This window comes from Triticum urartu, chromosome 6A (assembly GCF_056163025.1).
Source record: "Triticum urartu cultivar PI428250 chromosome 6A, HENAU_Tu73, whole genome shotgun sequence".
NCBI lineage: Eukaryota > Viridiplantae > Streptophyta > Magnoliopsida > Poales > Poaceae > Triticum > Triticum urartu.
The window spans coordinates 416,067,216-416,078,564 of NC_141878.1; the positions used below are offsets into that span (position 1 = coordinate 416,067,216).

At 45.2% G+C, this 11,349-nt stretch overlaps 1 pseudogene; it reads left to right on the top strand.

Moving 5' to 3' along the window:
• Positions 1–9,789: 9,789 nt before the first annotated feature.
• LOC147965477 (uncharacterized) lies at positions 9,790–10,467 on the top strand (annotated as a pseudogene).
• The last annotated feature ends 882 nt before the right edge of the window (positions 10,468–11,349 follow it).

The following is an 11,349-nucleotide window of genomic DNA, read 5'->3' on the forward strand; positions in this document are numbered from 1 at the left end:
GGCACTACTGCAGGAATTAGTAAGGTATACATCAATAACATGTATATCACATATACCTTTGTTCACCTTGCCATCCTTCTTATCCGCCAAATACTTGGGTCAGTTCCGCTCCGAGTGACCAGTCTATTTGCAGTAGAAGCACTCAGTCTCAGGCTTAGGTCCATACTTGGGTTTCTTCTCCTGAACAGCAACTTGTTTGCCGTTATTATTGAAGTTCCCCTTCTTCTTCCCTTTGCCTTTTTTCTTGAAACTGGTGGTCTTGTTGACCATCAACACTTGATGATCCTTCTTGATTTCTACCTCCGCAGCCTTTAGCATTGCGAAGAGCTCGGGAATCGTCTTATCCATCCCTTGCATGTTATAGTTCATCACGAAGCTCTTGTAGCTTGGTGACAGTGATTGAGGAATCCTGTCAATAACACTATCATCCGGAATATTAACTCCCAGTTGAATCAAGTGATTGTTATACCCAGACATTCTGAGTATATGCTCACTGACAGAACTATTCTCCTCCATCTTGCAGCTGTAGAACTTATTGGAGACTTCATATCTCTCAATCCGGGCATTTTCTTGAAATATTAACTTCAACTCCTGGAACATCTCATATGCTCCGTGACGTTCAAAACGTCATTGAAGTCCCGGTTCTAAGCCGTAAAGCATGGCACACTGAACTATCGAGTAGTCATCAGCTTTGCTCTACCAGACGTTCATAACATCTGGTGTTGCTCCTGCAGCAGGTTTGGCACCTAGCGGTGCTTCCAGGACGTAATTCTTCTGTGCAGCAATGAGGATAATCCTCAAGTTACGGACCCAGTCTGTGTAATTGCTACCATCATCTTTCAACTTTGCTTTCTCAAGGAACGCATTAAAATTTAACGGAACAACAACACGGGCCATCTATCTACAACAACATTTGCATGCAAAATACTATCAGGTACTAAGTTCATGATAAATTAAAGTTCAGTTAATCAAATTATTAAGGAACTCCCACTTAGATAGACATCCCTCTAATCATCTAAGTGATCACGCGATCCATATCAACTAAACCATGTCCGATCATCAGGTGAGATGGAGTAGTTTTCAATGGTGAACATCACTATGTTGATCATATCTTCTATATGATCCGCGCTCGACCTTTCGGTCTCTACTGTTCCGAGGCCATATCTGCATATGCTAGGCTCATCAAGTTTAACCCGAGTATTCTGCATGTGCAAAACTGGCTTGCACCCGTTGTATATGAACGTAGAGCTTATCACACCCGATCATCACGTGGTGTCTCGGCACGACGAACTTTCGCAACGGTGCATACTCAGGGAGAACAGTCGTACCTTGAAATTTAGTGAGAGATCATCTTATAATGCTACCGTCGATCTAAGCAAAATAAGATGCATAAAAGATAAACATCACACACAATCAATATAAGTGATATGATATGGCCATCATCATATTGTGCTTGTGATCTCCATCTCTGAAGCACCGTCATGATCACCATCGTCACCGGCGCGACACCTTGATCTCCATCGTAGCATCGTAGTCATCTCGCCAAATATTGCTTCTACAACTATCGCTACCGCTTAGTGATAAAGTGAAGCCATTACAGGGCGATTGCATTGCATACAATAAAGCGAAAACCATATGGCTCCTGCTAGTTGCCGTTAACTCGTTTACAAAACATGATCATCTCATACAATAAAATACAGCATCATTTCTTGACCATATCACATCACAACATGCCCTACAAAAACAAGTTAGACGCCCTCTACTTTGTTGTTGCAAGTTTTACATGGCTGCTACGGGCTGAGCAAGAATCATTCATACCTACGTATAAAAACCACAACGATAGTTTGTCAAGTTGGTGCTGTTTTAACCTTCTCAAGGACCGGGCATAGCTAGACTCGATTCATTTAAAGTTGGAGAAACTGACACCCGCCAGCCACCTGTGTGCAAAGCACGTCGGTAGAACCAGTCTCGCGTAAGCGTACACGTAATGTCGGTCTGGGCCGCTTCATCCAACAATACCGCCGAACCAAAGTGTGACATGCTGGTAAGTAGTATGACTTGTATCGTCCACAACTCACTCGTGTTCTACTCATGCATATAACATCTACGCATAAACCTGGCTCGGATGCCACTATTGGGGAACATAGTAATTTCAAAAAAGTTCCTATGCACACACAGGATCATGGTGATGCATAGCAACGAGAGGGGAGAGTGTGTCCACGTATCCTCGTAGACCAAAAGCGGAAGCGTTAGCACAACGCGGTTGATGTAGTCGTACGTCTTCACGATCCAACCGATCCAAGTACCGAACACACGGCACCTCCGAGTTCAGCACAGGTTCAGCTCGATCAAGTCCCACGAACTCCGATCCAACAGAGCTTCATAGGAGAGTTTCGTCAGCATGATGGCATGATGACGGTGATGATGATGCTACCGACGCAGGGCTTCGCCTAAGCACCGCTACGATATGATCGAGGTGGATTATGGTGGAGGGGGCCATCGCACATGGCTGGGAGAGATCAACAGATCAACTTGTGTCTCTAGAGGTGCCCGCTGCCCCCGTATATAAAGGAGCAAGGGGGAGGCCGGCCGACCCCTTTAGGCGCGCCAGGAGGAGGAGGAGCCCTCCTCCTAGTAGGAGTAGGACTCCCATCTTTCCTATTCCTACTAGGAGGGGGAAAGGAAGGGGGAGAGGGAGAAGGAAAGGGGGGCGCCGCCCCCTCCCCTAGTCCAATTCGGACCAGAGGGGCAGAGGCGCGCGGTTTGCCCTAGGTCAGCCCTCTCTCTCTCCACTAAGGCCCATAAGGTTCACTATTTCTCCCGGGGGTTCCGGTAACCCTCTGGCACTCCCGGTTTCTCCGAAACAACCCGGAACACTTCCGGTGTCTGAATATAGTCGTCCAATATATCGATCTTTACGTCTCGAACATTTCGAGACTCCTCGTCATGTCCGTGATCATATCTGGGACTCCAAACTACCTTCGGTACATCAAAACACAAAAACTCATAATATCGATCGTCACCGAACTTTAAGCGTGCGGACCCTACGGGTTCGAGAACTATGTAGAGATGACCGAGACACGTCTCTGGTCAATAACCAATAGCGGATTCTGGATGCTCATATTGGCTCCCACATATTCTACGAAGATCTTTATCGGTCAAACCGCATAATAACATACGTTGCTCCCTTTGTCATCGGTATGTTACTTGCCCGAGATTCGATCGTCGGTATCTCAATACCTAGTTCAATCTCGTTACCGGCAAGTCTCTTTACTCGTTCTGTAATACATCATCTCACAACTAACTCATTAGTTACAATGCTTGCAAGGCTTATAGTGTTGTGATGGCCTGGCTTATTAGGGATGATAGACTACTCATATCAATAAGGAATTCCTTCTTTTTCGGGAGCCCATTCGGACAGAACTCCAAAGTAAAGCGTGCTCAGCTTGGAGTAGTGTCAGGATGGGTGACCAACCGGGAAGTTGCTCCCGGGTGCGCATGAGTGAGGACAAAGTGCGTAGAGAAGACTAGTATTGATCTATGGGGCCAGTCTAGATCTCGCCAGGAGTAACGACCACCGGCGGGTGTGTCCGGGGCGTTACAAGTTGGTATCAGAGCCGACCATCGCGGTTACACAGATGGTTGCGGACAGGTGCGTGGTCATGTTATTCATGACGTTTGTGACCCGTCGTGGCACCCGGCATGGCACATGTACCGGACTGGATGCACAGACGTATGTGCCAAGTGAGAACGTTCCTGTGGCCCGACGAGGACGTCGGTTCCTCTGAGTGGGGGTGTATGTGATGGCCTGGCTTATTAGGGATGATAGACTACTCATATCAATAAGGAATTCCTTCTTTTCCGGGAGCCCATTCGGACAGAACTCCAAAGTTAAGCGTGCTCAGCTTGGAGTAGTGTCAGGATGGGTGACCAACTGGGAAGTTGTCCCGGGTGCGCATGAGTGAGGACAAAGTGCGCAGAAAAGACTAGTATTGATCTGTGGGGCCAGTCTAGATCCCGCCAGGAGTAACGACCACCGGCGGGTGTGTCCGGGGCGTTACATATGTGCATTACTGAGTGGGCCCAGAGACACCTCTCCGACAATCGGAGTGACAAATCCTAATCTTGATCTATGCCAACTCAACAAGTACCATCGGAGACACCTGTAGAGCACCTTTATAATCACCTAGTTACGTTGTGACGTTTGGTAGCACACAAAGTGTTCCTCCGATAATCGGGAGTTGCATAACCTCATAGTCATAGGAACATGTATGAGTGATGAAGAAAGCAATAGTTGTAAACTAAACGATCAAGTGCTAAGCTAACGGAATGGGTCAAGTCAATCACATCATTCTCCTAAAATGACGTGATCCCATTAATCAAATGACAACTCATGTCTATGGTTAGGAAACATAACCATCTTTGATTAATGAGCTAGTAAAGTAGAGGCATACTAGTGACACTCTGTTTGTCTATGTATTCACATATGTAGTAAGTTTCCGGTTAATACAACTCTAGAATGAATAATAAACATTTATCATGATATGAGGAAATAAATAATAACTTTACTATTACCTCTAGGGCATATTTCCTTCAGTCAGTACCCCCAATCCTCGCTAGGAGTGGGCAGAGGCCCTCAGCACCGTACTGGCACCAGATGCCGGCCACGCTGTACTTGCACCGGACGCCCGCCGTGCCGTTCGCATGGGTGCCACCGTTCGCCTTGTCCGCGGCCCGCTAGATGCCAACATGCTGGTCCGTAGGCTCGACTACCTCCTTGGCCCAGGTGTCCACCTGGGCGCAGTAGAGGAACATGGCCATCACATCCTCGAGCTGGTGATCTTTGATTAAATAGCCAACTTGGAGTTCGAGATCGCGCTCCAGATGTACCGCGAGCGTGTCGACCGCTTGGACGAATGCCTTCACGAGTTCAGGCAGAGCCAAGAGCTACCCTAGGCAAGGGCTGCTGGTCATGGTCTCATGGACGTGTTTTATTTTGAAAAGTTGTTTCGACGTGGATAGCTTTATATTCATAGCAATCATTGTATTGCTCTGTTTCAATGTGTGTACTATGTTTTCCATTCTTATATGTTCTGTTTCAATGTGTGTATATACGCTTTCCATTTTGTATATGTGGATGATAACAGCTAGATTCAAACTAGTATACAAAAACAGATAGAAAATGGAATTCATAATATATATTAATAGTTCATTAGATCACCACAGAATATATATATATATATATATATATATATATATATATATATAATATCATCACATATACGTGATGATACTTAACTACTAGGTACAATGCATAAAATTGAAAACGAACAATACTAAAACTAATAATCCCTCCTGGGGCCAGTATTCCGGCAGCCTCTCACCAGCAGCTCCCTGGTGCGCGGCGTCTTCCCAGTGCGGAGGCAGTACTCCAACTCCTCCGCCTCGCAGCGCTTGACGTACCGATCTGCCTCTTGCTGGCGGACGCGCGCGGCCGATCTTGCCATTTTGTTGGGTGCCCACCGGAGCTCCTCGTCGGTGGCACGCTGGAGCTTATCGACCCACCTCCACGCAGCGACGAGGCGCCCAACGTCTATGACCTTCCTCGCGAAGTACCCGTCTCCGTACACCTCCTCAGCACAATGACGTGCCCGCCCCCAAAGCTCCGCCGCCTCCTTTTTCCAGGCGACATCACGGGCTTCACAGGACGCCTGGTACCTGGCTTCCTCCTCTGCCATCTCCTTCTTGAACGCCACTTGCCTGGCTTTCTCAGCCGGCGGCAGTGACTTCCATGGACAAAGATTGTACTGGCCCCAAAACTAATCCAAAGTTGGGGGGTACGGCACAACCTCGTCAGGCGACGCATAGGGGTCCTCGTCGCTGCTAATCGAGTGAGCATCCTCGGGGGGCGGCGACTCCTCGTTGGCGCGTGGGCAGACCGGCGGCGCCATGGTAGAGATTTGACAGAGAGAGGGCGAGCAAGGGGAGGATGTAGATGATAATGCAGGCGGGACGACGTGAGCAAGGTAGTATTTATTTGCGGCCGGAATATAGATCGACGGGGACATTACAAATGTCGGTCGCCGGAATTTATGAGTACTGTAGTTTGAATTACACATGATCCCCGCAGCAAAATCTGTGTGTGAACATAATAGCCAAAATCTGTGTCTGAAAATAATAGCTGACGGTTTCCAATGCGGAACCTTGTCTGATTAATGATCCCCGCCATTCACCTACCAAACCTCGAGCCGCGAGATAGACCGCCAATCATGTGGGGGCTGGTTGTCTTGCCAGAGCTTTACATTTTCTTTTTTGAACAACAGATATTTACATCATCTGATGATTTTTTAACTCTCGCAGACAAGTACACAAAAATATGATTTTTCAAACCATTTAGGTTAGCCGTTGCATGTAGATGTAGTTCAAATTTGAATTACGGTTATTAAATGGTTAGAAAATCACTTAAATGTCTTTAAAAGCTCAAATGACCCCTGAAAATTTCCAAATTTTCACATGACAGTTGTATTAGTGCACGTTAAACATAGGAAAAAATTTGAAGGCTGTAAGAGGAAGCTATCTCCCGTCCGTCAGCAAACATGCATTGTTCCCTCTCGGAACCACGAACCTTCTAGTGAGTTGCTCCGGTTTGTGAGGGGTGTGTGTCCAAACATTAAATCAAGCAAGGTTTCATGTTTTTTGATCATTTTTTAATTTTTTGGAATTAAAATGCCATAGCATGTACTCCATGCATGTGCCCATGCCTTGACACCAATATGTTTGAAAATTCATTCGTATTTACTGCGCATGGAATTAACTCGCACACAAGTACACAAAAATATGATTTTTAAACCGTTTTGGTTAGGCATTGCATGTAGATGTAGTTCAAATTTGAATGATGGTCATTAAATGGTTAGAAAATCACTTAAATGTCTTTAGAAGGTCAAATGACCCCTGAAATTTACCAAAATTTCACATGACACTTGTATTAGCGCACGTTAAACGGAGGAAAAAATTTGAAGGCCGTAAGAGGAAGCTATCTCCCGTTCGTCATCAAACATGCATTGTTCCCTCTCGGAACCACGAACCTTCTAGCGAGTTGCTCCAGTTTGTGAGGGACATGTGTCCAAACATTCGTGAAACATGCCAATTTCTTTATCACATCATCTTGGTGGCATGACATTACATCAACCAAGGTTTCATGTGTTTCTGATCATTTTTCTATTTTTTAAATTAAAATGCCATGTCACTCCATGCATACGTATGCATGTGTCCATGTCGTGAGACCAATATGTTTGAAAATTCCTTCTAATTTACTGCACATGGAATTAACTCGCACACAAGTACACATATATGATTTTTCAAACCGTTTTGGTTAGGCGTTGCATGTAGATGTAGTTCAAATTTGAATTATGGTCATTAAATGGTTAGAAAATCACTTAAATGTCTTTCAAAGGTTAAATGACCCCTAGAATTTTCAAAAATTTCACATTACAGTTGTACTAGTGCATCTTAGACATTGAAAAAATTTCAAGGCCGTAAGAGGAAGCTATCTCCCGTTCGTCATCAAACATGCATTGTTACCTCTCGAAACCACGAACCTTCTAGCGAGTTGCTCCGGTTTGTGAGGGGTGTGTGTCCAAACTTTCGTCTAACATGCCAATTTCTTTACCACATCATCTTGGTGGCATGACACTAAATGAAGCAAGGTTTCAAGTTTTTCTGATAATTTTTTATTTTTTTGGAATTAAAATGCCATGGCGTGCACTCCATGCATGTGCCCATGCCTTGACACCAATATGTTTGAAAATTTCTTCGAATTTACTACACATGGAATTAACTCGCACACAAGTACACAAAAATATGATTTTTCAAACCGTTATGGTTAGGCATTGCATGTAGATGTAGTTCAAATTTGAATTACGGTCATTAAATGGTTAGAAAATCACTTAAATGTCTTTAAAAGGTCAAATGACCCCTGAAATTTACCAAATTTTCACATGACAGTTGTATTAGTGCATGTTAAACGTAGGAAAAAATTCAAAGGCCGTAAGAGGAAGCTATCTCCCGTTCGTCATCAAACATGCATTGTTCCCTCTCAGAACCACGAACCTTCTAGCGAGTTGCTCTGGTTTGTGAGGGGTGTTTGTCCAAACATTCATCAAACATGCTAATTTCTTTACCACATCATCTTGGTGGCATGACATCACATCAACCAAGGTTTCACGTGTTTCTCATCATTTTTCTATTTTTGAATTAAAATGCCATGTCACTCCATGCATACGTATGCATGTGTCCATGTCGTGAGACCAATGTGTTTGAAAATTCCTTCTAATTTACTACACATGGAATTAACTTGCACACAAGTACACATATATGATTTTTCAAAAAAATTTGGTTAGGTGTTGCATGTAGATGTAGTTCAAATTTGAATTACGGCCATTAAATGGTTATAAAATCACTTAAATGTCTTTAAAAGGTCAAATTACCCCTAGAATTTTCCAAAATTTCACATTACAGTTGTAGTAGTGCATGTTAGACGTAGAAAAAATTTGAAGGCCGTAAGAGGAAGCTATCTCCCGTTCATCATCAAACATGCATTGTTCCCTCTCGGAACCACGAACCTTCTAGCGAGTTGCTCCGGTTTGTGAGGGGTGTGTGTGCAAACTTTCTTCAAACATGCCAATTTCTTTACCACATCATCTTGGTGGCATGACATTACATCAACCAAGGTTTCATGTGTTTCTGATTTTTTTGGAATTAAAATGCCATGCCACTCCATGCATACGTATTCATGCATATGTGTCCATGTCGTAATACAAATATGTTTGAAAATTCCTTCTATTTTACTGCACATGGAATTAACTCACACACAAGTACGAAAATATGATTTTTCAAACCGTTTTGGTTACACATTGCATGTAGATGTAGTTCAAATTTGAATTACGGTCATTAAATGGCTAGAAAATCACTTAAATATCTTTAAAAGGTCCAATGACCCCTAGAATTTTCAAAAATTTCACATTATAGTTGTAGTATTGCATGTTAGATGTAGAAAAAAATTTGAAGGCCGTAAAAGGAAGCTATCTCCCGTTTGTCATCAAACATGCATTGTTCCTTCTCGGAACCACGAGCCTTCTAGTGGGTTGTTCCGGTTTATGAGGGGTGTGTGTCCAAACTTTGGTCAAACATGCCAATTTTTTTACCACATCAGCTTGGTGGCATGACATTACATCAACCAAGGTTTCATGTGTTTCTGATTTTTTTATTTTTTGGAATTAAAATGCCATGTCACACCATGCTTAATTGTGTTATAGCCGTTAGACCAATATGTTTGAAAATTCCTTCCAATTTACCGCACATGGAATGAAATCGCACACAAGTACACGAAATATGAGTTTTCAAACCTTTATGGTTAGCTGTTGCATGTACATGTAGTTTAAATTTCAATTACGGTCATTAAATGGCTAGAAAATCACTTAAATGTCTTAGAAGGTCAAATGACCCCTGAATTTTTCCAAAATTTGACATGACAGTTGTATTAGTACTACAAAATTTCTCGTTCATTTAAAACACCATCCGTTGGCACTTTATTCCAAATTCGTCTTTCACAGCTAATAAAAAATATCTACAACATCACGGACAGTTGTTTTCTAGGAACCGTTTGCGATGAAAATATTTGGGTCTATTTAAGTCTCCCTCCTTAAGCTTCGCCGGCTCGTCTGCTCTAGTGCCGGCAACCCCCGAATCCACGAATCCCGATCCCCATTCCTGCACCCCCTTCTTGCAAAGATGACGTCGTGGAAACGCTTCGTGAAGTCCCGTATGATGGCCGCGTCCCACCACCCCCCGAGCGCGGTCGCCTGCGCCGAGAGCGTGGCCGCCTAAGTCAAGAGTGTCGCTGCATCCGCATTGAGAGCGACCGCTTCCGCTGAGGGGGCGTCTGCGGTAGCCAACAGGGCAGCTGCGGCAGCCGAGACGGCTGCAGCTGCTGCTGAGCGCCGAGCTGCCGTCCGTGCCGCTGATGTTGCCCTGGCCCGGGTCGAGGCCATTCATGCCAAGATCGAGGATGCACATGCCAAGATATTTCAGGCCACCTCCGACTCCAGCATGCAACCCACGTCTGAAAAGGCGGCGGTGGCCATGGAGCACCTGCTTCCTCATGAGGTCGCCGAGCGGGAGATGGAGATGCAGGAGGCGGCGGAGATCGAGGAGCACCGGGAGGAAGAGTTGCACGTGGCTGAGGTCGAGGTAGAGAAGAGTCTGTCCGTCGAGGAATCGGCGGTGGAGTACCAACACGAGCTCTGGCGCAACCACTACTATGAGTACTAAAACCTTGAGGGCGGCGTCGAGGCTGAGGATGAGGACGAGGACGCGGTTGACTTCAGCAGGGGGGACGCGGAATCCACCAACGGTGGCATGTCGCCAGGACAAGTCATCGACGTCTCATCTCACACCGGCGATGCATAGGCCTGCGCGGCGACAGATTTTTAATTATGCGTACTTAGACTTTGTTTTTAATGCTGGTCTTTTGTTAGAGCAATGTTTAGGTCAACTGGCTCTGTGTAATTACTAAAATTGCTCGATTCAATAAGTGTGGTCTGTCTGTTGTACGCTCTTTTGTGTGCCCAAATTAGCAAGCAATGTTAAATTATGCAATGACGTACCCGGGGAAATTCCCACCAAAATTTGAATTATCAAACTCATCCCATGTGCGTAAAGCAGAAGAATCATTTGCGATGCACACAATCGTTCAAAGTGAATGGTCCGGTGGCACCGCGCGCGTTCAAAGTGAATGTGCCCATTCCTTGAGACCAAAATTTGAATTATCAAACTCATCCCATGCGCGTAAAGCAGAAGAATCTTTTGTGATGCACACAATCGTTCAAAGTGAATGGTCCGGTGGCACCGCGCGCAAAGTTTCCCTCCACATTTCCAAAATTTTGGCCTACCGCCAAAATATCTGCCCCCGCCCCCTTCCCCCTTCCCCACCCCCTTTTCTCCCCGACCACAAGTCACATTTCCCCTGTTTCCTCCTTCCTTCCTTCCTTCCTTGCTAAGTTATAGCCGCTTCCTCGCTCTCGCCGTCTCGCATCCTACCGCTGGGGTCGCCATGGTCTTCTTCAAAGACATATCCAGCGGTTCCTCCTCCGGCGACTACTCCTTCACCACTCGGGTATGCCTCTCTTCTCTCTCTCGGGCTATGACTTGGAATGAAGGATTTTTACCCGGAGGTCGATTTGAGTCGTTTCTTCCTCTTGTAGCTCCTTAAGACCATCGGTGGCAACAAATGGAGCGGGGTGGCTGAAGATCTATCTGCTCGTTGTCACCATCAATCTCCATGCGTGAAGC